This window comes from Chiloscyllium plagiosum, unplaced genomic scaffold, assembly GCF_037043375.1.
Source record: "Chiloscyllium plagiosum isolate Xiang-an unplaced genomic scaffold, Cpla_swu_hap1 HiC_scaffold_29, whole genome shotgun sequence".
Lineage (NCBI taxonomy): Eukaryota > Metazoa > Chordata > Chondrichthyes > Orectolobiformes > Hemiscylliidae > Chiloscyllium > Chiloscyllium plagiosum.
The window spans coordinates 11,853,180-11,878,596 of NW_028270167.1; the positions used below are offsets into that span (position 1 = coordinate 11,853,180).

A 25,417-nucleotide genomic window follows, 5' to 3' on the forward strand; every position below is an offset into this window, starting at 1 on the left:
TCAAACTAATCAGTTGGATCTAAGCATTTGTGAATATTTGTTAAGTACATTTAAGCTATGTCTAATCAAGTCAACAATTAAAACTGGCAGCTCAACAACTGGGTTGGAAACAGTAATGAATAAAATGCTTACTTAATTTCAGAAAGTTGCACAAGGTTCAAAACATTCAGAAGAATTTACAGTTATATAAACTCCAAACTCTATATTTGATTACATTGGGCTAATGATCTCACATTGGATACAGAACAGGACAAATTAAATACTAATTCATACAATTTTCAAAAAAAAGTTAGAGTTATCTTCAATAAAGTTGCATTTAAATCACCAAAAGTGGAAATGCATACAATAGCTGCAAAGGAGCACTGAAAATATTTTTCACTTGGGTGAAAGGACACACTATTCAATCATTAGTCCAAGTGTTTTGTTTAGTGCAAGTGTTTCCACTGTATGGTTCACAAAAAGCATTCAAAGTATGAAATAGACCAAAGGGATAACATTGAGTGGAACTGCTATAGTAAAAAGGTCATTAAAAATATGTAGGTGACCAACTATAGCTGGCAATTCGATATTTTTCTTAAGCCAGTAATAATGCATTTTAATCTGACTCCTAAAGAATGTCTCCATTGTTGAGCCTAAAACATTAATTCTGTTTTGATGAATAGTAGCTGGCAATATGCAGTAGCATTTCCTGTTGTTTGGCTTTCAACATGCTGTGGTTCTTTTGAATGATCTATTGATCAACTTGTGAAAAATGTGCAACGGTGTACTGGGCTAACAACAATTATTTCTAAAAGGTGAAACTGCTTCTGAAAACATTCAGTGAAGCTAGTTCAAAATAGTAGCTAATGACACTGAATCATTTAGCCAAAATCATGTTCAAACAAGGCCAAGTAAGATTCAACTTGAAGAAACCCATCACAGATGTACAGAAGCTTCACCTTGATTTAAAGTATCTGTTCAAAGCAGATACACATCGATTCCATAGTGACGCTATTTCTGATTGAATAGGGATTTTGCGTAGAACAACTGTTCCAAATGTACCCATTAGGCATTGGATTTTTTACTATTGTGTCAAAAACTATTCTTAAGATAGGAGTACTGCATATTATTAGTGAAAAAAAAAACATACAATGTTGTAATATTAGGAAAAATATCATTTTACGACTAAAATATAAAAACTACTCTTCGTTCCAAAACATTCTAATTTCTGCCCATTAATAACAGAAAATCTCAACATTTTCAGCAAGTCTGGCAGCATCTGTGGGGACAGAATCAGAGTTAACATTTCAGGTTGATGATCTTACATCAGAACTCAAGATAACTTTCTGGCCTGATCCTTTTAAAACTGCATGTATCAAATAAGCATTCTCAGGCAGTAACAAAAAGTAGCAGAAACTGTATATAATAAAGAGATAACATTCCATAGTAGAAATTTGCCAATCTACTGACACTTTTGACAAAGCACTTTCCACAGTGTTGCATATGTGGACTGTGTTAGACAAAGACCTTAGCAGGACAATTGCCTTTTTTTTTTTAAAACTTTCCCTAGAATTCCCAATTTAGTTCTATCGACAAATTGTCTCCGCTGTCTTAAGTACTAGGCAAAAGTGAGGACTGCAGATGCTGGAAATCTGAGCCTATATTAGAGTGGTGCTGGAAAAGCACAGCTGGTCAGGCAGCATCCGAGGAGCAGGAAAATTGATGTTTCAGGCAAAAGTCCTTCATCAGGAATGCCTGAAGGACTTTTGCCCAAAATGTCGATTTTCCTGCTTCTCGGATGCTGCCTGACCGGCTGTGCTTTTCCAGCACCACTCTAATGTCTTAAGTACCTGTTCCCTTTCTCCACATAGCTGGGTGGTGTTTACTGAGCAGCAATATAAGCTTATTGACACAAGGTTGATGGTTAACCTGAATGAAAGTTTCTCGACAAATATTACTGGTTTTAAGTAAAAATTCTATATCAACAGTTTCACCACTGTGTTATGACCTAGCTAGTTATTATATTTTAAATAATAATACATTTTAATAATATCTTTGCCAGAAGGCAAAGTGGAAAGCACCAGAAATAGGGTTCACCAGCGTATATTTGGATGACAGGTTTGACAGAATGTTTGCAGGTGAGCTATACAAGGATGTTGAGGATGACGCAAGATAGAAAAGTGTGACATAACATGACAGCAGGTCTCCTGTTGGGAGTAAGTACAATTTCAGAGAGAGATGCTTCTTACATTAATTTCTTAATTCATCACCTCCAACTGCTCCTAGCACTTCTGGCATCAAGTACCAGTCCTTCTTTCTAATGTTAAACAGCAATTAAAACTTTGTTCAGACACAAGAAAGTTTGGAAGGGCAAAATGTGCCATTGTACATCTGGACATCACTTGTGATTCAAACAGAGATAGTGATACAGACAGCTGTTAGATTACATCAATGGTATCCAGCTATGGAAGCTCTTATGAAGTAGCCAAAAATGCAAAATAAATTAATAGAAATGACAAAGCACTGAAATATAAGCAAAGCTAGTCATTATTTCATTAAAATTCCAACTCCAAAATAGAATGAGGAATTTTAATTTTAAATAGAATATCTCATGCTGTGTAACCGAAAGCACTTCCTAACTATTTAATTACTTCTTTGAAGTTTAGTCTCTATTATCATGTGGATTAACATACACTCAAATGCACACAGTAAGCTCCCACAAAGAATAATGAACCAGATGTCCAGCTAAGGTGGTCCTGCTTCAGCTGAGTTGAGGGATAAAGGTTGGCTACCACACATGACAATCAGAATGAATCAAAAGTAATTCACTTCAATAATGAAACAAAATTATTAATTGTATGGTGTATTGATTTTTCTAGAAAACTAGCAAACACACAATACAGTTTTCGTTTTATTTTCATTGCCAGAAAGACCAATTATTCCTTATGCCTTTTGTATTATGATAAAATCTAGCCTGAGAGAAAGATGATTCTTAACTGGGCTGCCAAGACATGGGATGTACATAGTTGTGAATTAAAATCTGTCCTAAGTTAATAATTCTTAGGCAGAAAAGGAATGGACTTACAGTAATTTTCTTCAAATCACAAAGCATTATTCAGCAGCCAAATCCACCTGTATCAAGATCTAGCATCCATGTCATGATTTGGAGATGCCGGTGTTGGACTGGGGTGTACAAAGTTAAAAATCACACAACACCAGATTATAGTCCAACAGGTTTAATTGGAAGCACTAGCTTTCGGAGCGCTGCTCTTTCACCAGGTGGTTGTGGAGCACACAATTGTAAGACGCAGAATTTATAACAAAAGTTTAGTGTGATGTAACTGAAATTCTACATTGAAAAATACCTTGATTGCTTGTTAAGGCTCTCATCTGTTAGAATGACCATGTTAGTTAGTACAAATATACACTCTCTCTCCCAGACACACTCACACACTCCTACAGATGCACACACTCCCACACATACATTTACACTCCCTCTCACAGACACTCACAACCCCCCCACCCCAGACACACACACAAACCCACATATACATACACACACACATATATACATCTACATTTGTGGGGTGAATTTGCACTTGCAAAGTTACATTGTACTTTGCTCAAAAACTGCATGAATCTATGTAAGATTCTGTTAACTCATTTTTTAGATTAGAATCAGTCTAAACATTATGGCACAGACAAAAGCACACACCTTCAACACATTATCTGGGCTGACACCAATTGTTAAAGTTAACCTGAGAATGTAACTTTTAAAAAAGGGTTTGTGATTTATATATGAAAGAAGTGAAACTAACATGGTCGTTCTAAAAGATAAGAGACTTAACAATCAAGGTATTTTTCAATGTAAAATTTCAGTTACATCACACTGTAAACTTTTGCTATAAATTCTGTGTCTTACAATTGTGTCCTCCACAACCACCTGATGAAGGAGCGGCGCTCCGAAAGCTAGTGCTTCCAATTAAGCCTATTGGACTATAACCTGGTGTTGTGTGATTTTTAACTTAGCATCAGTGACCATGACAACATTTCTTTCCCTTTCAATTAACCTACTCACTACACAACCTAAAGAGAAGAATTAACATGAGCGAAGTATCTAAAGGGTGGCATGGTGGTTCAGTGGTTAGCACTGCTGCCTCACAGTGCCAGTGACCCGGGTTCGATTCCAGCCTCGAGTGACAATCTGTGTGAAGTTTGCACATTCACACCGTGTCTGTGTAGGTTTCCTCTGGTGCTCCGGTTTCCTCCCAAGGTCCAAAGATGGGCAGGTTAGTGAATTGGCCATGCTAAATTGTCCATAGTGTTCAGGGATGTGTAGGTTAGGTGCATTAGTCAGGGGGAATGGGTCTGGGTGGGTTTCTCTTCAGGGGGTCGGTGTGGACTTGTTGGGCCGAATGGCCTGTTTCCACACTGTAGGGATTCATTCTAAAAATGTAAACATCTATGAAATTATCAAATTGTTGCTTTTGGAAAGGAGTAGCAAGGGTGAAACTGAAAAATAAAACTTATCCAAGAAGAAATTAAGTGACATCCACATCCCATGATTGAATAACAAAAAAGATTAGGAACAGAATCTATGCCACAATTCTGCAAATATAAAACTAGAGTCATCCATACTTTGATGACAGATCATACAACTTGACAATCATATTCTGCTGGCTCCTTGTTTATCCTCTGTACGGAAGACGTCAAAATTTACAAGATTTCAGGTGCATTTTGGATCCCAATCTTCAAGTCCAATTCATTAAATAACTGAAATACATTTATGATCTTAAATCCTATTAACAGAAGTCTGGGGATTCTATTTAAGCCAGAAGCAAATCTGCTTGTGCTATTATAATCAGATGTGATTTACAACTCAGATACAAGCATGCCTTAATTTGCAATAGGAGGTTTCACCTTATCACCGGAGTGGTATCTTTCTTTGATACAAATCTTTTTGACATCCAGCAGGTGGTGCTGTAAAAGTGTACACTTCACAAAATATTCACTTGAGAAGTAACTGAACTGCAGATAACAATAGTCAAGCACTTAAATAATAAAAACATATTAAAGCATGAGAGTTCATAAAAGGAAGTCTTTGATGCCATAATACTTACTGTCACAAGCTCCAATCACAGCCTACTCAATCATCTTCCTTTCGCGATTGCCTGTACTAGCACTCAACCAAACTGCAAACATAACCATGATCATCCTGACCAAATATATGTACCAAATCATTCCTAACTGGTCATTTCTACCAATCACGTTTCATTACACTACTGCACATTGTCACATATTCTATTGCTAGTTGTGCATGTCAGGTGCCATAATAAAGGAAAACAAAGAACTTCGGGTTATAAATCATCAATTTGACCAACTACAAATAACGTTTGTAAGTGCAAGACAGGATTTCTTGCATCATTTTTCAGAGAAGACATTAAATGAAGCTCCTTTCTGCCTGTTCAAATGAACTGGTACTACTGAGCCATCATGTTTTCAACTTATACTTGGCTAACTTTCATCCATTAACTAACACCAGGAAAACAAATTACCCAGTCATTCATACCATTTGCTCTTTGTGGGCCTTTGATGTGCACAAATCTCTGCTGTACATGTTTAAACAACACTGGCAACACTTGAAATATAACTGTAGGCTGCAAAGCACTTCGCAACACTAAGAATGTGAAAATTGCTCTATAAATGCAAGTTCTCTCTTTTGCTGTTTTCCAGTATGCATAAATGAAGTTTTAAGAAAGCAATTATAAGACAATGTATCGCATTAAGGTCTCAAAATGCTGCAACAGAGGAAGGAGGCACATGTTCACAGTTGAAAATTACTTCATGCCAATTTTTCAACTACAATGCTTAGTTAACAGAGATTTACAGGAAGAATTCCCAGCATGCTGTGCCTATCCTTTGACCCAGTTACAGAGCAGCACCGTCAATTACCCAAAATGAGCTTTGAGTGTTTGCTAGTCAGTGTACAGGGAATAATGAAAGAGAGGGATTTCATTCATAATCACTTAATTTGGCTAAGGAAATACATCATTTTAATAAAAAATATTTTGGAAGCAGAATATGGGACAGCCTCACATCACCAGGGAACGGTGTTCAATTCGCACCTCAGGCGACTGTCTGTGTGGAGTTTGCACATTCTCCCCGTGTCTGCATGGGTTTCCTCCAGGTGTTCCAGTTTCCTCCCACAATCCAAAGATGCGCTGGTCAGGTGACTTGACCATGTTAAATTGCCCAGTGTTAGGTGTGTTAGTCAGGGAAAATACAGGGTAGGGGAATGGGTCTGGGTGAGTTACTCTTCGGAGGGTTGGTGTGGACTTGTTGGGCCAAAGAGCCTGTTTCAATACTGTAGGAAATCTAACCTAATTTATTAGGGCTGTAACAAAATGCAAGTTTGAAGCTCACTTATATGAAGAAAATTAATCTTTTCATAGCAGTGTTTTAAATACAATTAACTACATTGCTGTTGCTTATCTGCAAGTAAAACGAACATCTGTTTTTCTTCCACAAACAAAACAACTGAGAGTTGAATAATCAGTCATTTTGTTTTTATATATTTGATAAAAAGGAATATTGAAAATTATTTTGAAAGAGCTGGGCACTCTTCTTTGACTAGTGCAAATGATAACTCTAATATCTACCACAATGATCAGAGCATGCAAATGTTTTACTTAATGTGTTGGGCAGGACCAATGAAAATGCAGCACTCAATCAGTATCACCAAGACGAATGGAAGACTTGTGTCCACAACCTTTAAAGACAAATGCATAAATATTACAAAAAGAAACTGAAAATAGCTTCAGATTTTGAACCGCAAGCAAGACTTTAAGATAACTTTAAGTTCACTTTTAGCTAACTCCACAATTTAAGAAAAATACAAATGGTGGAAATATTTGGTAGATCTGACATCTAGGATAGAAACAAAATTAATGTTGCAAGTCTGTAACAACTTAGAGTTATAATTTACAGTCTTGTCACATTTAGTCATGAATAGCAGAGGAAAATATCTCCAACTAAACAGAATTAACCATCATCCCATAACATTTAGTGACATTACCATTCCTGAATATACCACTATCAACATCCTGGGAGTTACCATTGATCAGAAACTGAACTGCACTCAGCATAAAATTTCTGTGGCTGTAAGAGCTGGTAAGAGATGAGGAATCCTGCAGCAAGTAATGCACCTCCGGACTCTCCAACGTGTTTCCACCAGTTATAACGTACAAGTGTGATGGATTATTCTCCATTTGCTTGGATGAGTGCAACTGCAACAACACTCAAGAAGCTTGGCACAATCCAAGACAAAGTAGCTCAATTGATCAGCACCATATCCGCAAACATGTACTTCCTCCATATCAATGTTCAGCAGGACCAGTGTGTACTATCTACAAGATGCATTGCAGAAATTCACCATTTTTCCTTAGACAGAATGTTCCAAACCAACAACCATTACCATTTAGTAAGACAAGGGCAGCAGAAGATGGAATGCTGCCACTGTGAGTTCCTCTCCAAGCAAAACATCATGTTAACTTGGAAATTCTGTGTCACTGGGACAAAAATCTTGGAACCGCCCTGCCAAATGTGTCTTCCTATACTAATGGACTGCAGTAATTCAAGAAGGCAATCCACCACCACCTTCTCAAGAGCAACTAGGACTGTGCAATAAGTTTTGCCCATCCACCTTCATGAGTGAATAAAAGAAAATGCAGTATCCATGCAGTCAGGACCCAACATACATGAGTTTTGTTCTGATCTGCTCAGTCTATTTAGATTTACATTACAACCATTTATGCAAAGTTAGTCTGCCTCACTCTGGCATTATAAAAGTATAAGTGCAACTTTCACTGAATATCCTGGAGATGTATTTTAGTATTGCTTTGCAATGGTGGTAATAGTTATGGAGGAGAAAGTGAGGTCTGCAGATGCTGGAGATCAAAGTTGAAACTTTATTGCTGGAACAGCACAGCAGGTCAGGCAGCATCCAGGGAACAGGAGATTCGACGTTTCGGGCACAGGCCCTTCTTCAGGAATGAGCAGAGAGTGTTCAGCAGGAGAAGATAAAAGGTAGGGAGGAGGGACTTGGAGGAGGGGCGTTGGAAATGTGATAGGTGGAAAGAGGTCAAGGTGAGGGTGATAGGTCGGAGTAGGATGGAGGCGGAGAGGTCAAGAAGAAGACTGCAGGTCAGGAAGGCGGTGCCGGGCTGGAGGGATTCGGCTGAGACAAGGTGGGGGGAGGGGGGATGAAGAAACTGGTGAAGTCCAAGTTCATCCCCTGTGGTTAGAGGGTTCCCAGTCAGAAGATAAGACGCTCCTCCTCCGACCGTCGCGTTGTTGTGGTTTGGCGGTGGATGAGTCCAATGACCTGCATATCCTCGGTGGAGTGGGAGGGGGAGTTGAAATGCTGTGCTACAGGGTGGTTGGGTTGGTTCGTCCGGGTGGCCCAGAGGTGCTCTCTGAATCGCTCCGCAAGTAGGCCTACTTGCGGAGCGATTCAGAGAGCACCTCTGGGCCACCCGGACGAACCAACCCAACCACCCTGTAGCACAGCATTTCAACTCCCCCTCCCACTCCACCGAGGATATGCAGGTCATTGGACTCATCCACCGCCAAACCACAACAACGCGACGGTCGGAGGAGGAGCGTCTTATCTTCTGACTGGGAACCCTCTAACCACAGGGGATGAACTTGGACTTCACCAGTTTCTTCATCCCCCCCTCCCCCCACCTTGTCTCAGCCGAATCCCTCCAGCCCGGCACCGCCTTCCTGACCTGCAGTCTTCTTCTTGACCTCTCCGCCTCCATCCTACTCCGACCTATCACCCTCACCTTGACCTCTTTCCACCTATCACATTTCCAACGCCCCTCCTCCAAGTCCCTCCTCCCTATCTTTTATCTTCTCCTGCTGAACACTCTCTGCTCATTCCTGAAGAAGGGCCTGTGCCCGAAACGTCGAATCTCCTGTTCCCTGGATGCTGCCTGATCTGCTGTGTTGTTCCAGCAATAAAGTTTCAACTGGTAATAGTTATGCACAGACTAGAACATGTAAACCTTCATATCACTCAGCCAATCAGAAATGTATACCATGAAAAGAAGGCATCAAATTTAAATGCTAGTGCACACAATGTGCACTGTAAGAAAGCATAAATTTTACAAAAATTAAAAGCTAAGCAGTTTTGACTTTGCTATGTTGCAATAAACCCCAAAACCTGTAAACCAGCAAGTGATGAAATAATTTCAAGTTCTGTCTAATTCACCACATTGTTTCCTACATTATTACTTTAAATACAGTGCTTACTTTCAGACAATAACGCATAACAATTGCTTCTGAGTGTTTTAAAAACAGAAGTGATTTGAACCCATTTTTGAAGGAAAAACACAAATCATTAACTATTCAAAAACAGAAATATTCAACACCCCCTCCCCCAATCCCCACCATTTTGATAGTCTCTCTTGTGTGTATTGCAAAGTGTTTTACATTTATGTGACGCCAATCAAGGAAACTACAACAAAAACAAGGCAAGAACTTCCAACTGCCATTACATGTTTCTGAGTGTTTTCAGAATCTACTTTCACATTTTTGGGTAATTGAACTTCCACCACTGTACTTAGTGTAAAGACTGTGTCTTTTTATTTTGCGTCTTTTTTTAAATTACAGACTGCAATGAGAAAGAGCTGTTTTAAAAAAGTATTTGAAAGAGTGGCTCCAGTGTTCAAAGCAACCAGTTATCAATCATAGAGGTCCCCTGCCTGCCAACAAATGTGCAATTGGTTCTCAGGAATGATCAACTTGGAACTGGAAACAAGTTACAGATAAAAAGAGAGAAGTGTTCAGTTCTTCCCCAGCTTGCACATGATCTCTATTCTCTGCAGTTAAAATTCAATGTAAATCTGAAAAAAAACAATTTATCTTTCCTGCAATAGCTGTTATCATAGAATCATAGAATCCCTACAGTGTAGAAACAGGCCTTTCAGCCCAACTGTGACTTTCAACAGATAAGTCGAAGAGTTGCTTTAAGTGAATCAGCCACCTTACATCTCTCACCAACCAATGGAAGCAACTCGAGAAAGATGAATGAAATAACATGCTGGCTAGCAGAAAAATCATAAGGATCATCTCAACACAGTACTGTGAGCAAAGATTACTGTATGTCTTTCCAATCTTTCCCCTTTGTCCATATCCTATTTTATTCTGAAACAAAAACAAAAATTGCTGGAAAAGCTCAGCAGGTCTGGCAGCATCTGTGGAGAGAAATCAGTGTTAACATTTTGGATGACAGGACAGTCACTCGATCTGAAACTTTAACTCTGATTTCTCTCCATGCTGCCAAACCTGCTGAGCTTTTTCCAGCAATTTGTTTTTGTTTCTGAACTACAGCATCTGCAGTTCTTTTGGTTCCTGTTTTATTTTGTCTGTGTGAATGTGTGTAAAGGGGTATTTATAAGGGGATTAGAGTTTTAATTAGTAGAATGATATATTGGCAGTTTATAATGATCAGTGGTTCGAACCGCTGCCTCACAGCACCAGGGACCTGGATTCGATTCCGGCCTCGAGAAACTGTCTGTGTTGAGTTTGCACATTCTCCCTGTGTCTGCGTGGGTTTCTTCCTGGTGCTCTAGTTTCCTACCACAGTCCAAAGATGTGCAGGCTAGGTGAATTGGCCAAGTTAAATTGCCCATAGTGCTAGATGCATTAGCCAGGGGTAAATGTAGGGAAATGAGTCTCAGAGGGTCTGTGTGGACATGTTGGGCTGAAGGGCCTGTTTCCACACTGAGGGGAATCTAATCTAATCTAAGCTATACAGGTCTTTCTGCTAAAATGTGCATTTTGTTAACACAAATTTGTTGTAATGTGATTAACGAATTGGGCACACTGTTTCTAAAGCACGGACTTTTAAAATGTGTGTTGGCTGTAACACGATTACATCACCAAACACAATTTTTCTATAAGGTGGGGTTGCACAAGAACACAACCATTGCGTTACAGAAGAACTACCTGTAGCTGGAGAGTCTAATTACTTGTAATAAATAGTCATTTTTGTTCAGTATAGAAACATAGTCAGCATTTTATATCAATCTGTGTCTGAAAGTCAAGTAAATTATGCAACCTTGCACACTTTTAAAAATCTTTAATTGTGACTCCAGAAGAGCAGGACTTAATTTCTAGCCTAGTACCCCAATAAATCATAACATTAGTAAATAGAATGCTAAGTCATGCATTTGAAACTTTGTTGTCATTCAAACCAGTGAAACACAATGTTTTAGTTTCCAAATCAAACCCTTGGTAGTGTTGTGTATATTTGAATTTTACACTGTTTGTCGACTCATCATGTCTGTGTCAAGACATGAAAATGAATCTTGTTAATTAAGTGGCTCAGCAACCTGGCCACCTAATCAGTTAATGATACGTTTATGCATAACAGATGAGCTAGAAGTGTTACTTCCTGGAGTGTGCTGTGTGCATAACAACAAGAGACTGTGGCCCAGGTTTTGTGGTCAACAATGAAGGAAAAATGCTCACTATCCACAAGATTTCCATGATTTTAGAAAGGAAATTTCTACTAATTAATTGTTTGATTTGGTAATCAGGAAGTAGTTAATAGTAAGTATAAACTTGATTTAAATGAAATGCAGAAACCAAAGATTGAGGTAGTTAGAATTTAGTGATATTGATGGAAGAGGCTTAATTACATTCCAACACCAATTAATTTCTGGAGGAAGAATGTACCATAGTTTCTAAAATTAAGTTTTCAAGGCCAGAAAGGTTATTTTGCATTATAATCAAATATCAATCACACTTTAAAAATTCACTTACTCCTGAATTCACCAGCACTAACCTTTTCTAGCATCTTTACTGAAGAAGTAAACTTCATGCCATGCTGCATGTATTTCATGATGAGTCTATCAACAATATATTTTATAGTACATTCTGCAGAGAAGTAAAGTACCTCGAACAGCTCTAGATTTCCATGTGTAACTTTGTACATGCAGATATCAAAAATTGCAACCTATTTAAATTAATCACAACTGTTGCCTCATCAAAAACTGTCAGGAGTTTATATATTAAATTAAATTATATATTAAATATTAAATTGCTGTAAAAACTTTGAAATACCCACTGAAAATAAACAATGCTATTAAAAATTAGCTTGATGATTTCTCCCATCCCACATGCAACTTTTCCAATCCAAGAATTTGCTCCAAGTTCTCTACAAGATATCTACAGGACGAGCATGAGTTTGTCCCCCAGTTACAAGGTGAAAGAACTCCAATCTGACAGTTGTCTTCTTTGATGGGCTCAGAACATATGACAAGGGTAATTCTAGGTAAAGACACCATATTCTATTATCCTATCATCCTACCTCAGTGCACAAGTATTTACAATAGTTAGTAACGTGCAATTTTTTTTCTCAAATTCGATTCAGATTAATCTCAACATTTCTTTCAAACTTCCATCCTCACCTACCAAACATAATTCCATGAGCAAGAGTAAAGCAGTCTATTTGTGCCATTCATAACCATCCATTAAGAGGGGTGTGACAGTTTTCTGACTTTTCCTCTATCACAAGGGGGAGCAGTTATGCATTGCTCACCATCCAATCCAAGCCAGAGCTAGCAATGGGACATACACAAGAAGCCCATGTATTACATATTACTATGCTGCTTTTTCCAATGATGAACCAGAAAAAATGGCAAAACAGATAAAGTTCCAGATGTTGCCTCAATGGCAGCAAAAAGAAGTTAACAGTTATTGTTGGCATGGAGAAACAGCAGTATCTGAAAACAATCTTTAGAGTTATGTGCATTACCCAGTATTCAGTAATTTTGGAATTGAATACCAGGTAAAATGTCTTGTTCTGCTACCTCAATAATATAATTCTTCATTCGGTTTATTCTTGCAGAAGTTCAGTAACGAATGCAATATGTTCTGTAAAGCATAATGCTATAAAGTAATCAAGGAAGCATTAAATGTGCATTGAGGTAAGTGGCACTTCAGTGCAAATTAAAACCAAATCTGAAAATTATTAGGACCTTGCAGAAATACGTCTATTCATACAATGTAAAACCGCTTCCTCAATCTTCCAGTTTATTCTGAAGACATGTTAAACTAGCTTGAGGTCAAAGGTATTATTGCTAGGCTTCTCCAGAGATCATTCAAATGTTACCTAATACTGGTTCCATATCCTCAGCTTGTCACTCACTGTCAACTACAAAGAGCTATAAAATGCTTTCTATGCTTAGGCTGACATAACAAATTATTTCTTAGTTTTAAAGTCATAGGGTTAATCAGAGTCATGCTCTGCACTGAATCACATGGGACCTATTCTGATAATATCTTTTAATTAGTCACTAAGAGACATTGACAATAACTCTAAATTCTGAAACTTACTGTAACATGCCAACCACATAATGCTCTGACTCATACTACCTCAACCAGCTGCTAAATGGACTACATTATGAAAAACACTTCACTTTGAGGTAAAGAAAAAATGTAAATATACACTACAATGAGTACACTGTACATCAGTGGGTCATACAGAAAAATTATGGTTTGCCACAAAATCCAGAGTCACATTTTCTTTATTTTATAAAGAATTTAAAACCAAATTTTTTTAATCATTGCAAAAAATAACATTCGTCTGAGCTATTAAGGTGACAAATGAATCAAAACGACTCAAACATTTCATGCAATAGATTTTTTTCAAAACAATATTTTTGCTTTACAGCCCACACAATGACACTGAAACAAATATCTGTTAAGCAGTATAAAAGCTACCTCTACTTAATTGCCAACCGAAGTTTTATTGTTCTAATATTAATTCTAACTCGCTGTATTTAAGCTTTTATATTGTAACACTTTCTATTCTCCACTAGGCATTTCCTTCCATTTTATTTTTTCCCCATTCAAGTTTCTTTGTAGAAGTTACAAAGTATTGCACAGAAAGCATAGAACTTATATACTTCTTCAATTTAGACTTTCTCCTAGTTCTGTATCTTCAAAATTGTCACAACATTTCAGGTCTGAAATGGCTTTTCAGTTTAAAAGATGGCTGACAATGGGCATAAAGCAAAAAAAAAGGACGGATACAGTTCAGAATAAAATATCATTTGAAGATTATCTAATCAGCAGAGCAAATACATTTCTTAAGTGGAACAAGTGATTATCTCCCCATGTCCCCATTTGAAACTATGCATAGACCAAGTGAGAAGAAAGGTGAGCATTATTGCAGTAGTGGCCCCACTAATCATTTAGCTCACCTACACTCATTCGCTATGGTTCAAATAGCAGTATTAGCTACAATGGCAAGGTAAAAAAATGAGTTGCTTTGAAGCATCAGTAATAGGAGGGATTACTGATGCTTTAAATCAGTAGAGAACACGTTGTGACGAGAAGGACGCACCAGGCATAAAAGAAATAGGTGGACCAATTAAGAGAACCTATATGGAGATGTGAGTAGATTGTTTGTAATATTATAAAATGTAAACCAAAGACAACAGAAGCTAAATGTAAGCCACAGGATAATACATCCAGACTTGAAAGTTACTGTAACATAGAAAAGATGGTCAATTAAATGAATACTCAACTGGTCTCGCATGCAAAATAGAAACCATAAGATTATGGATTCACCAGGGATGTAAGTGGATATACAGCTTGTTCTGCTATAAGACATGTCTCTTCAATTTGAATTGGCTTTAACATGATTGAAGAATTTAGACTGTTATTTGTAGAACGCAAACTTCCTTGCCCGTATTGGCTATAATGAGATTCCAGTGCATTAGATTAAAAGGTGTGGCTATTACACAATTTTCTTATAACGCAAGGTCGGGCAAGAGCGAGATTATTGCATTATATTGAAACCGACCATAACTCTCAATGCAAGCATAATAACAGCTCTGATCCCAAGAATTTAAAATGGAAACAATAAATAGATGGCCCAATTTCTTTTTTCTTACTATTAGCTACATAATAATTATATTTACCAAATTTAAACACACAGTTTAAATATTTGTAAAAAATGGCTGATTGAAGCCTACTTTTATTCAAGGCCTAATGGTGAGCTCAGTTTTCAAAAATACTTTTATTAACAGTATAAGAAAAATGCTTGAATATCAGCCCTTCGAAAAGGAGCCAAAGCTGAGCTCTACTTCAAAAGCAATTCCTTTCAAACCTTATAATTTGAACTCTCATAGTAATAGTGATGGGAAGATGATTTGTGAAAAATATAAATCTATTTCACCCATCTAATTTGTTCATTTACAAAAAGACATGAATCAAAATGCATTTAAAAGCAGCTATTCCTCTATTAACATGCCTTAGTTTTATCATCAGAAAGTTGCATAATGTTCATTGCCCAAACATTTTTCCTGAACTATATCAGATAGGAAGATATAAAAATAAGTATTCTGTACTTCACAAATTATTCATTGCTCTGCATGGTCTTCAGCACACCTAGTCACCATTTTGAAATACCATTTCCTGCAAAATGTACGTGAAATATTGTGCTTAACAACAGAAGAAGAAAAAATATGAAAAATCGGCAATCAAAGAACAATTCAGATAATAACAATCTGGCACTAAAAGTAAAATGTTGATTTTTGTTCCCCTATTAGATTTCCACAGTCAGCTCTTCCGGTAATTTCATTCACACAAGACTGACCACAATATTGCAACCACATTCTTTTCTGAAGAACTGCTAGATTGACGGGACTGATACAGAAATATCCAGCTGCATGTAAATTATACCATTAATACTGCATCAAAATGGGTGCAATTATTAAGGTTGTCATTCACAACCTTTATGCACAGGAATAACAATTCACTGGAATGTCAATGCTGCTGAGAAATTTAATGCCAGCAATTTTTGAGAATAAATCTGCCCATGGACAGTGCTTCAGATGTTTTTCTTCAAATACTATTTTCTAAAGGACATTAATCCATTACTACTTCAGTTGTTTCTATTTTCTTCAAGGGGTCCTTTTAACAAACGGTAAACCTGAATCCACACTACCATCAGTTGTTTGACTAGCGTTAAAATATTTCCCTGGGTTAGTTGAAGTTTCTTTTAAAATTAGTAATAACAAAACTGATCATTCATATTCACTAACTTGACTATGCTCAGTCCCAACGTGTTTGTTCCAACTCATGATTTCCTGTCCATTTACCAAACCTGAAACCTTGTGAATAGATCGCAAAAGACCTTCTCTTGTGCAGTAACTGCTGTGATCTTATTAAATACTGACTGAATTCCAAATAATCCAAATGCTTTTGCTATTCTTTTGTTCCAGTTGAAACTAGGGCAGATTCCAGTTATGCTGAGAATCTACCTTCCTTTAGAGATTTTTTTTTCTATCACCTGCTGGGTTACAGTCACAATCTGATTTTGACAGTTCATAATGGCAGGTCCCCAAGAAGCATTCCTGGTTGTTGCCAAAGGCAGGGGAATGAGTTAATCTCTCCCTGCCTCCAGAAAGTACAACAGAGACCGTGGCAGAGACTCCTCAAGGGAATTGGACTGATAGATGTTCTTAACTGATGAATTTAGAGTTATTATGCAAGAACTGTATCAAGAGGATAGCTTAGGACTGAGATGAGGAGAAACATCTTTAGCCAGAGAATGCTGAGCCTGTGGAATTCACTACCACAGAAAGCAGTTAAGGCCAAAATATTATGTGTTTTCAGGAAGAAGTAGATATAGCTCTTGTGACTAAGTGGATCAACGAATATAAAGGAGGATGGGATTAGAACATTGACCTCTCCCTGCCATGGGGAGATGTTGTGAAACTTGAAAGGGTTCAGAAAGGTTTTACAAGGATGTTGCCAGTGTTGAAGGGTTTGAGCAAAAGGAGAGCCTGAATAGTCTCTTTGGCTGTTTACCCTGGAGCGACGGAGGCTGAGAGGTGACCTTACAGAGGTGACCTTAATAAAATCGTGAGCAGCATGGGGAGTCCAAAACTAGAGTGCACAGGATTAAGGTGAGAAGGGAAAGATTTACACAGGGTCCTAAGGGGCAACATTTTCACACAGGGGGTTGTGCATGTATGGAATGTGTTGCTAGAGGAGGTGGTGGAGGTGGGTACAATTACAACATTTAAAGGCATCCGAATGGGTATACGAACAGGAAGGGTTTAAAGGGATATGGGCCAAATGCTGGCAATATCTGGGCAGCATGGATGAGTTGGACCGAAAGGTTTGTTTCCATGCTGTACAACACTATGACTCTATATTGAATAATTTTTTTCATTACAGATCTTTGGGGTGCCCTCTTACAACAAAAAGGTTGTCATTCTTTTATGAATCTGTGATCCACTCACCATCCCTAAACAAAGGAATGAGCTGGTCAACTGTCTCAAACATCTACCAATTTAACATAGCCTCTTAAGGAAAGCACAGCAATACTAAAGATCTGATTTTTTTTTCCCCTAATGGACAGGTAGAATCTAGGAGAGAAAGAGAAATGCTTTTTGAAAAATACAACCTGGAGTTTCTACAGAGAGCTTTTCTGTCATGGTGAAAAAAGGCAAATGAGCTGAAACATGGCATTTCTCATTTTCATGAGCGCAGGAATTGAGTCAGGATTTGCACATTTGCAGTTCAAAGAGGTAGCTGGCTATATAAATCTTCAGCTGCCTGCACCAAAGTGGATTTTTTTTCAGCCTTGAAGTGCTTAACCCAAAGTGTGCACAGTCGACTTGGTAGGAGCAGGTCTGAACTTTACATATTTCTTTGGTAGTCAGGATAGTCATTTGAAGAAGGTACCCATTTGGATCTGGTTCCACGACACCTTTGGACAAGGTTGTCTTTGGTGGAGGTCAGGTGCCCTTTGGAATTGTAAAATTAATAAGTGTGCTTTAAGAATGTCAATAAACTCATTACTGCCATGCTCATTGGAACTGTTATCGAGTCTATCAACCATCAAAAGTACCTGTCAAAGGGTCCTGTCAGAAGTATCACAACAAGCTGTCAAAGAAACTGTTAAACACAAGAGAGCTGTCAAAAGTGTCAAGAGGACTTGTCAAGACAACCTGTGGAAAATAAAACTGGAGTTGCCACAGCATTTAAAAGTTCTGCCATTTAAATTTTTGGGAAACAAAAGAATACTGAAATGTTAAAAAAAAAATTTACTTTATTTCATTCTGCTAACATCAGAGTATTTCCATTACTGGATTTTTATCAATGAATGGGTTATTTCACAACCTTCCTTTATCACGGTAAGGTGCCTATCATTTCAGGTTTGATTGGCAGCTACAAATGAATATGTATCCTTTCATGTGGGCTAATGCATTAAAGCGGATACTGTTATTAGGAATTATGCACTTGAATGGAGTTCTTGTTGTTATTAGCATTTACTTAGTTGAAGGAATATAAATGTCAAACATAGATTTTCATGACCGACAGTGGTATATTCAAAATATTTTGATTGAACCCAAATTTATAGAAATATCCAATTAACACTATTTTGAAATTGACATGAGTTAACAACATGGTTGAGCCAAAAATTATGTACAACTTTGACCAAAGTGTGAGGAGATTCTAATGGGGTAGATTACATTTCTTTTGAAATAAAATGTACATTTATTAATAAAAGAAAAATAGGCATTTTAATTTCATCTAAAATGTTGATTTAAAGAGTTCTTTTAATGCTTTTTTAACTGAACAATTAATTAGATTTATAGTTTCCACAATCCTCTGTCTCTCACTATTACAATTAGAGAGTTCTAACTATAAAATACAGGTTCCAGAAGAATCTGGAAATGAAGAACTCTCAATTTTTTTTTCCACATTTCCAAAGGTTGGATAGTTAAGCATACAAATATTCTCTCATATTAGCCATATGAATGTGACATTAACTGCCTGTAGCAAACTGTAGATTCTTCATTTATTGTGTGAAGAATTGTGAGAAACATACAAATTTATTTCTGTGAATCATCCACGTGGATTTTATTCCAAAGGTAACTAAATTCAGAATTTATATATGTACCTCTTAAAACTAGGATCTCTTTCTCAATCAAACAATTAATAAACATTAACTTTTCTTCCACATAACAAACACACATGGACAAGGAAATGAATTTAGATAAATCCTCATACAGGCATCAGAAAGAAGAGTAATTCTACATGATAGCAACTGTCTCTTTTATGAATTCAGATTTTTGTTTCCACATTAAAAGAAATCAATACTTTATGCAAAGCCTTTCTCTTTTTACAAAATAGACTAAGACTTTAAAGTCTAAATAAAATCATGAGTACATGTCAATTATTATTTTCCTAAGTTATCAATGCAATTCAAAAACAAGGACAAATGGCAGTAATGAAAATTGCATAAAATATAAAAGACAGCTATCAACAACAATGAAAAAGTATCTTTAATTTTAATTAATGAGTTTTCTTTGTATAGTGAACTCTTGAGTCTAAGAACAAGTATGAACAGTTGTGTAAAGTTACACTAAGGAACACTTCAGTTTTGCTTTCTGGTAATTTTTGAAACATTGTCTGTGTGAATATGAAGGAAGACTTAACTTATACCAAGTTCATTTGCCATGCTTTCAAAAAATTATACCATTGTTTGTAATAACCCAGGGCAGCAATTACTAGCATTCTTGCACGAGGTTATGTAACTCGGATTGATGAAATATGCTGAATTATTACTGCTGAACAGAGAGATGGTCCACCCACACAAACAATTAAACACAAGGCAAATTAACCAGATTTCTCAGCAAACTCTGCCCAGCCAATAAGGGGCTATTATAATTGTACCGCTTTTTTGCCTTTTTTAACATACTCAAACAGACACCAAGACTATTGTAGGCGTATAGATGAACAAGGATGCTTTCTTTGAGACCAATATCTAAAATGCAGAGTATCCACAAAAGAAGGGAAATGACGTCAGCAGGATACATATTAGCCAGAGAAGGCCAGGTTGCCTAGAGACAGGGAAAAAAGCATAACTATACAATGTACAACCTTTAGCTGTAGTGTTCAGTACAGACATTACAGGTCATGATTCAAAATTACTGCTATTAGAAGTGCACAGCCATCTCTCTCAATTTTCATGATTAAAATTCATAGTACTTCATAGTTTAAAACAGACAAAATGATCCACTAAACCAACTGTCATCTTCCGACTGTTGCAAGTACCAGGTTATTTCTATTTCATTTGGATTGATATAAAAACAGCAAAGTTAGTAAATAATGACACATTACAATAGCAGAATAGCCAATAACAAAAAAAAATCCCATTTAAATCAGATACCTTATACGTAAAAATCCTGTGAAATATCATTTCAATTCTGTAAGTGGAGATGAGCCAGAGATGGGCAAAGACAGGGAATGCTGGGTGGTTTTAGATTTTTAAAATCATGAGGGGCATGGTTAAGGTGAATAGCAAAGATGGACAAGTTCAAAACCAGATGGCATAATTTTAAAGTGAGAGGAGAAAGATTTAAAAGAGAATTGACGAGGGAACATTTTCACAAATAGGATGATTCACATGTGGAATGAACTGGTAAAGGAAGTGATAGATGCAGGTACAGTTACAATATTTAAAAGAATTTTGAAAGGTACATGAATAGGAAAGGCTTAGAGGAATATGGGCCAAATGCAGACAAATGTTTGAAAAGGTTTGGTCTGCATAGTCAAGTTGGACCGAGAAGTCTGTTTCCATGCTGCATGATTGATTCTATGACTCTGAATGCCAAAGGTAGGTAGGCAATATACCATTTCATTATCCTCATTATTTAAGTCCTACCACTAGGTTTAACCTAGTTAGCGTAAAGCAGTGTAAGCTTATCAACCAAGCTAAAGGATAGTTTCCAGCATTGATTTAACTTGAACTTTTGCTGTATTAGACATAAGAGTCTATACAGATTCAATCTCAGAATATTAGATCTGTGTGCAGCACCAATCAGCAAACTGAACACAGTCACAAGTAGTGGCTCAATTATACTGAAGTGGATTGCTCACAGTCAGAGTCAAAAACACTGGCAAAGCTTGAACACTGAGCTTGAAATTGAATTTGACATTTAATGTACTGAGTGAACTTTTATTTTTTGTGATTGCAAATGTCAAACTTTCATCAGCTCAACATCCATCAACTGCAGGTATCTTCTCCCAGTTACTGGGGAAAGGCTTTAGCTAAGAAATAAACTTAGAGGACACCACAACTCGCTATACAGATACACTTTTGAAAACAAAATAATTTGTTGATTCAAACTTATACATATGATCCTCCTATAAGAAGTTGAAAGATCACCAATGCAAGCACTTCAACTGTTTGTGATTTTTGTGAAGATTTGTAGCTCAGGTTGTAGGTTTGCTCGCTGAGCTGAAGATTTGTTCTCAGAATTTTGTCACCATTTTAGGTAACATCATCAGTGAGCCTCTCTTGAAGCGTTGGTGTTCTGTCCCGCTTGCTATTTGTGTGTCTTGGTCTGTTGTGATGGATGGTATCACTTCCAGTTCTTTTTCTGAGACGTTGGTGAGTGGGGTCCAAATTGATGTGCTTGTTCATGGAATTCCGGTTTGAATGCCAGGCCTCCAGGAATTCCCATGTGTGTCTTTGTTTAGCCTGTCCCAGGATGGATGTATTGTCCCACTCGAACTGGTGTCTCTCATTGTCTGTGTGTAAGGCTACTTGTAAGGCTACTTTTAGTGGCTAGTTGGTGCTCATGTATCCTGGTGGCTAGTTTCCTGCCAGTTTGTCAGATGTAATGTTTATCGCAGTCCTTGCGTGGTATTCCGTACATGATGTTCATTCTGCTGGTTGTTAGTACAGGGTCCTTTAGATTCATCAAGTGCTGTTTCAGTGTGTTGGTAGGTTTGTGGGCTACCATTATGCCAAGAGGGTGGAGTAGTCTGGTCATCATCTCCAAAACAGCCCTCAATGAATCTAAAGGACCCTGTACCAACAACCAGAACAACAACATATACAAAATACTCTGCAAGGACAGCAACAAACATTACATCAGACAGACTGGCAGGAAACTAGCTATCAGGATACACGAGCACCAACTAGCCACCAAAAAACACGACTAACTGTCACTAGTATCCGTACACACAAACAACAAGGGACACCAGTTTGACTGGGACAATACATCCATCCTGGGACGGGCTAAACAAAGACACACATGGGAATTCCTCGAGGCCTGGCATTCAAACTGGAACTTCATCAACATACACATCGATTTGGACCCCATTTACCAATCTCTCAGAAAAAAGAACTGGAAATGATATCACCCACATTAACAGACCAGGACACACAAACAGTAAGTGGGACAGAACATCAGTGCTTCAACGGAGGGTCACTTGATGATGTTACCTAGCATGGTGACAAACTATCTGAGAACAAATCTTCCAGCTCAGTGAGCAAACTTACAACCTGAACTTTAATTATTTATTCAGAGGAAGTCAGGGAGGAATAACCAAAACAATAATGAAACCTTCAGAAGGTAGTCAGAAAAACTTCACTAAAATTTCTGTTAATGGTGACCAGTGTGATTTTGATTTATTGTTGTCATATGTAGGAGGAGAAATTGCAGAGGAGATGACCTGGGGGGTGCAGTGAGAGAGGTTGTCATATGTTGTCATATGTACCAGGATACAGTGAAAAGGATTATTTTGCATACTATACAGCCACATTGTACCATACAAAGTGCATCAGGGTAGCAGAACAGAGTGCAGACTACAATGTTATGTTGTAATACAGGCAAATCCTAGATATTACTTCATTAAAGTACTATTGATTTCACCGGAGCTCGGCCACTCATTCAAAACTTGGTATCTTTTGGCAACCACTCCGAAATGAACACAATCCCTGTGAGCTAAATATTCTTTGTTCTAGAAGTGGAGGAATGTTATTGTGAAGCTAACAGCCAAGGTCTACTGATCTTACATAAAAAAACGATAATGTTTCCTTAGTCATACAAAACAGTCGATGTGTACACACTTACATTTTGTGCCAAAAAACGTATAATCCTTACCTATATCACAGTTTGCGTGCATTCCTTTCAATGTTCATTCAAGTCCTGCTTTGTAGCATAGCACTTTTACCTCAAGCTTAAAACAATACACAATGTTATGAAAGAAGACACAAACTTGCAACAATTAAAAGACATTTGGATTGGTACATGAATAAGAAAGATCTAGAGGGATATGAACTACACACAGGTAAGTTGGACGAGTTTAGCTTGGGAAACTTGGTTGGCATGGGGGGAGTTGAAGCAAAGGGTCTGTTTCCACTTGTATGCTCCTATTATTCTATCTGTCAAAGGATTCACATACCATGGGGAATGGTGGCTCAGTGGTTAGCACTGCTGCCTCACAGCACCAGGGTCCCAGGTTCAATTCCAGCCTTGGGTGACTGTCTGTGTGGAGTTTGCACATTCTCCCTGTGTCTGCGTGGATTTCCTCCGGGTGCTCCGGTTTCCTCCCACAGTCCAAAGATGTGCAGGTTAGGTGAATCGGCCATGCTAAATTGCCGATAGTGCTAGGTGAATTAGTCGGAGGGAAATGGGTTGGGGTGGGTTACTCTTCGGAGGGTCGGTGTGGACTGGTTGGGCCGAAGGGCCTGTTTTCGCCCTGTAGGAATCTAATCTAATCTAACCTACCACTGTTCATAAACTCACTTACACAGATACAGTGTGCTAGTGCCATCATCAAATTACTTCTGAGTCCCATGCAACTGTCAAATTTGTTTTAAACCTTGTAATTCTTGAAGTGGCCAAAATAAATTCACTTGGAGTTCTTGCTAGCTGTGTATGACCCAAGTGTAGTTTGCATAGCAAGACACCAATCTGAAATCAGTCGACTGATGCGGTGTTGTAAATAAATTACACAACACATCAAGTTTAGCATCAGTGGCAACTCAAGTCTAAATAAAGGATAACCCAACTGAATTTAATTTCAGGACAGTTCAAACTCAGCTCAACTGATGGAAAACAAACATCATATTCTCTTCCACAAATTTTCCCGAAACACTGACTCACTCTTTGATAGAGTTCTACTGGTGCATGTGATAAAATGTATAAGGTATGAGCAGGTAGGGAAAGAGTTAAGTTTTGGGTTGACTGACAAAGGCTCAGCTGGCATAACTTTGACCAGATAAGAACTTGCAGTAAACAATGAGGTGTTGGAGGCAGGGGTAGTGAGTTAACTAGGTGAAAAGCATTCATTATGGAATGCCAGTTAACAAGGTTAAGAACATCCATTGTATAATGCCAGATGGCTTAATCTTTACTGTTGATGCTCGCTGATTGTAACGGTCACCCAATCAATACAGATGTTGCCTTATTTGGATGCTGCTCCCTGTACGTGACTACATAATTCCTTCAGAATCTGCTGTTCGAGAGAAGACCGAAAACTCATGTCTTGGGGCCCGGAATAAATATGACGGAGGTAAAGCCATACTGTGTCTCTGAGTGCTTGCTTCAACTGATACGGGGATAGGGAAACAGAACGACAATATGGCGAACCACATAGGAGTCCAAACGAATAGTTACAATCAGACGGTGTCAGCGATCGCCCGGAACACCGGTATACAGTCACCAATTCATACAGATGTACAGCACAAAAACAGTCCCTTCGGTCCAATCCGTCCATGCCAACCAGATATCCCAACACAATCTAGTCCCACCTGCCAGCACCCGGCCCATATCCTTCCAAACCCTTCCTATTCATATACCCATCCAGATGCCTTTTAAATGTTGCAATTGTATCAGCCTCCACCACTTCCTTTGGCAGCTCATTCCACACATGTACCACCCTTTGCATGAAAAAGTTGACCCTTAGGTCTCTTTTATATCTTTCCCCTCTCACCCAGTTCTGGACTCCCCCACCCTAGGGGAAAGACCTTGTCTATTTATCCTATCCATGCCCCTCATGATTTTATAAACCTCTATAAGGTCACCCCTCAGCCTCCGACACTCCGGGAGAATAGCCCCACCCTATTCAGCTTCTCCCTATAGCTCAAATCCTCCAGCCCTGGCAACATCCTTTAAATCTTTTCTGAACCCTTTCAAGTTTCACAACATCCTTCTGATAGGAAGGAGACCAGAATTGCACGTAATCTTCCAAATGTGGCCTCTAAGACCTTCCTCTCTCTCTCTTTCTCTCTCCCTTTTTTATCTCAAATTAGAATTACGGTAAATGGAGTTTGAAGTTTTTCTATCTCTACTGCGTTTGCCTGTTTCTCTGACTTTATCTTGAGACGGACGGGCCCACAAGGTAAGATTTTAAACTCTGGCCCCTCTTGATATTCCTGTGTATTTGAATGAGGGGACCATTTCCATTGCTTTCTATTCTACGGACTCCTTAAACAGTAATTAGTTCAGTTGAGAGACAGATTTGTAAATGCGCTGACAAACAGGGGTTCGAATCCCCTGTGTTTGATTGGGGTTCGAGTCCCCTGGGTTTGACTGGGGTTCGA

At 38.1% G+C, this 25,417-nt stretch overlaps 1 protein-coding gene across 6 annotated transcripts in view; it reads right to left on the minus strand.

The window, feature by feature from the left end:
* sik3 (SIK family kinase 3) overlaps positions 1–25,417 on the minus strand; it is a 305,700-nt gene that overhangs the window by 181,171 nt on the left and 99,112 nt on the right. The window lies entirely within an intron of this gene.